Raw genomic sequence first — 4,509 nt, forward strand, 5'->3', positions numbered from 1 at the left:
AACAAATTCATTTAATAAGGAGCTAAAGCTATCTAATCTAACTGGATGTGTCAAGTTAGGTGGCAAAAAAGTCACCATTTGTAATAACTGGTAAAGGGTTGCTAAAGGCAAAACAACAGCCTCTTAATCAGAAATATAATCCGTTTAGACCTTGACTAGGCCGCTCTGAAAACAAACTAGGTGAATGGTTTTATTTATTTGAACTATTCAGAGGTGGATAATTTGTTATTCCTCCTATAGCGTAATATAGATTAATTTAAAGCATATACTGTAATCTTGGTTGGTTCTTCTTCCATCAATTAAGGAATATATAATGATGAAAGCTGTATTCTTTTTGTTCAAATGAGCAGTTTAATATCCACAAGAACACGTCGATACCAATGACCCATCAAAACTGTATTCACTTGTGCTGTGGCTTAAAAAACTCTCCTGTAGAGAAGACCAATGACAGCAGTAATCCTCCATTATTATTCCTACATGTTATGTTTCCTTCAAACCGGACTGCCTGTGTCCAGTTAGCTCACAAATCAACCAGAGATGAGTTTTGGGTTTTATTTTGGAACATTGATTCAAGCATTTAGATAATTACCATTGGTAATGAGAGACTAAACTGGATGATCCATATGTGTTTGAGAGCACATAATCTACTTCAGTTATCAATCTTGTTGCCTTTTTGGAAATTGTAATGATTTACTGAGGAGACTGATATAGAATAAGTCATCCTATTATTGCTTCGTTTTTAGTCAAGTTTGTGTGATTTTGTCTGTCTGTCTGTGCACAGGATAACTTAAAAAAGTTTTAAACAGATTTGAATCAAATTTTACCAAAGGTGAACCTCAGGAAAAATCAGTGAACTTTTGATAATGATCCATGTCATAATATGGATGCAGGAATTTTTTAAATGCTTCTTCAACATTACTTGACGGAACAAGTGTTTCCTTCCTACACCAGGGAGAGGCAGCAGGGATTATTGACAGCCTCAGGATTGGACTCAAAGAAGTCCAAAACTGTTATACTGAAGAGGAAAAACACAGGAACGATGAACCATGCTGAGCTTGAAGTCTCGATATGCTGATCCAACAAGAAAAGCAGTATGCAGAGTGAATGAAGAAGGTGAGAACAGAGCAAACACCAGAGGCTGCAGACACACGCTAGGCCTTATTCATTAACTTATAAAAGGATTTAAAGGAAATTTTTACCAAAGGTGCACCTCATGCGAAGGAACAGTTCATTACAATTTGGTAAAGATCCAGATCATTTAATTTAGAGTTTTAGCTATGATAAGTCCCAATATGGCGCAAAATTTGCGGCTTGTCAGAGGTCTGCACTCTCTGAGTGCTTTTCTAGTTTATTTATTACTTTTTACAACTTTATGTGGTAGGTTAGAAGATACTAATTAGAATAGTGAACGCAACAGAGGAAGCAAAAGGACAAACAGTCTCCTAAAAAGGGGGTTGTCATTATCCTGCAGAAGGCCAAACTGCTGCACCAGTCTCAAGTCTTTTCAAGCCGCACCTAGGCTATGTTTCACACCAATATCTCATTACACACAGCCAAACTTGACTAGTTATATAAATCGTTAAGCCAACAGGTTGCTGGTATTACACATAAATTGTTAAATAAAAATTCTTGTGACTTTTATTCTTTACTTTACACTGACAAACATAAAATCCCAATTAAGTACACTGCCGTCTGTTGGTGCAAAATACTGCAAAATTTTACCACAATTACCAAAATTTTACAAAATGTCTACTCAAACGGAGTCATGTCCCCACCTTGCTTACCATGGTTGTATAGTTTGTTTTGCGGACATTACTTCGTAATTGTTTAGAAACCACACAGGTGCTTTGTTGTATAAATAAAAAAGTAACAACAATGGTAAGAAATTGGCTTTTAAAAATGATCATTCCTTGTTTCTAGAAATGACCACTTCCCGGAAACAGTCCCCTATCTTTGCATTCCGAGGACAAAACAAGAAATCTTCATACGTAATATTGGATAAACAATAGTGAAGGTCTTTTTAAAAGATATGTTAAGCACAACTGCATGTGTTATGATGCTAAAAGAAAAAAACAAAAAACACTAACAAATAAGATAGAGGAAAAAGAAAGAAATTAACAGTCAATAAATAACACGGGGATTAAACTGAGATCAAAAACATCAAAACACCAGTGCCACAACAATATGAATCAGACACCACGGGCTTCGGCTATAATCTGTTTGGGCTTTGACTAATGAGATGAGGCGGAGGTGGGATGGTGAGTGTGTGTGTAAGATGTTTTGGTGCCAACAATACATGTTTGTACTGTTCATTTGAGGAGGGGCTGAATGTGGTAGTCTATGGTGCATGACTGTTCTAATCCTTTCCCCCAGCCATCACTTTGTCCTTAATCCTATCTCATCAGTTCGGACCGTTCTAATCTACTTTATGAAAGCTTATCAAACTAATCGTTACAAACAGTGACAGTGCAGGAGGGATGACTGGAATATTACATGTCTGTGACTCAGCAAATGGGGCAAGTGTGGCTGTTTGTATGCGATCAAACAAAAAGCCTGTACTAGATTAACTGGGTCAATTTCTGCAAATCAATTTCATTTAACCAATTTGTGCTGTTGGTTTGCATTAATAATGAGAATTTGAACAATATGTTATATATCCAGAGAGCAGAATGCAATCCCAAAATAAATGAACTTATAAAGATCTATTTGAGGTAACAGTGAGAGACACTGAGATGCCCCATTTCAAGCCTTGTAAATCATGTTCGGTCGACCATTTAATTAACTTGCAAATTAATGCACTATGCCATGTAAAGTGTAAGGAAATAAATATTCATGTAGTTAACTAAGAAAAGGGCAAGGACGTATCACAGACAGTACCAGGCCAATCCAATAAACACAGGACTGGTATTTTAAAGACGGCTACTTTCAATTTCTTACGCCTCATGGGTTATACAGAAGGAGGGAATCATTCTCACTGCCCCTGCTTCCCCCTTACACCAACTCCACTGCATTTCTGTTTGTGCTTCCTGTACTAATATACTAGGCCAGCTGACCTCTACTTGAAATGTTTCTGACAGTATAATGAGAGGTTTATGCAAAAAAAAAAAAAAAGTAGCTTAAACCTAATGTAAAGCAACATTAAACCTAATGTAAAGCAACATTACACTGTTGTAATATTTTCACTTGCAGTTCATGTCAAAGATTGAACCCAATATGAGACACATAAGACACCTCAGTCACACGGTGGGAGGTGCCTAGAAAATTTTTTCAGATTTAATAATGTTTTTATATTTTGTTACTTCCACAAATTTTACCTATAGTTAAAAAATGGTAACCTGTCCAAGGTGATGGGTTTATTATTTCTCTTGCTTAATTTAACATCAATTCATATTTGTCTTTTAATCTTTTAAGTAAAATTCCAATATACACTAAGATTTTGATTGTCACAGGGTTTTTGCAAGAAATTATGAACACTGTGATTTAAATATTTAAGACAACATGACTGTAATAACTTTTAAATTGGCAGGGGTGTCGTCTTTCCACACTTCTCAGGATACAGTGTGGTTCAAAATGATCACAATGTGGATTATTGTTTAAACTTTATGTGAAAATTTACACAATATATACAAATTCCACTATGAGACAGCCTCCTGTTTACTGTGTTTGACCTGCATTCAGAACGATAAGGACACGGTGTACTGCTTGCCTTGTCAGTGAAACAGCACCATCCTTCTGCTGAGCAGGATGAGCTGCATTGCTCTTTCCCTCTCCCTCCCCACAGGAAGTCAGGCAAGCTGACAGATTTCTGCCTCTCTCAGGCTTCATGACTTGTTCAGCACACCAATCTGGGTCCAGCATTTCATCATTACGCACATTGCAAGCTGGTGACGTGGTGAAAAAGGAGAGTTATTTTTTGCGTCACTTTTGGATTGACCATATATGGGTGCATACATAGTAAAGATGTTTTATTCATGAATATAAGATTAAAGCCTGAACCTTCCAACGTCTTTCTCTTGCGCAGATAAAAATGGCCTTGCTTTGAGCAGCTCTAGGCAAACACTACTGTGAAGCAGGAGCATATGTTATGCAACAAGACACACTTAACATATCTCTGTAGTAGTTTGGGTGAAAAGAAAAAAATAACCAAGACATGTATTATTGTTTTACCAAACAAAAATATGTATTTTTATTTAATCCATATTATTGTGCTACTTCTAATAAATACACTATAATCTAAATTATGGTCCAGTTTTAAATTAATATATTATGTAAATGCTGCAAAAATAATACCTTTATGAACCACATTTTTGAAAATATGTTATATTATTTAACATAAGTTATAATAAAAAAAGATTACAATACAGCAAAATCTATCTATAAATTATGTATAAAAATCTGTGTATCTATAATGCTAGATAGATGATAGATAGATAGATAGATAGATAGATAGATAGATAGATAGATAGATAGATAGATAGATAGATAGATAGATAGATAGATAGATAGATA

Source organism: Cyprinodon variegatus, unplaced genomic scaffold (genome assembly GCF_000732505.1).
Source record: "Cyprinodon variegatus isolate N-32 unplaced genomic scaffold, C_variegatus-1.0 Scaffold628, whole genome shotgun sequence".
In the NCBI taxonomy this organism is placed as follows: Eukaryota; Metazoa; Chordata; class Actinopteri; order Cyprinodontiformes; family Cyprinodontidae; genus Cyprinodon; species Cyprinodon variegatus.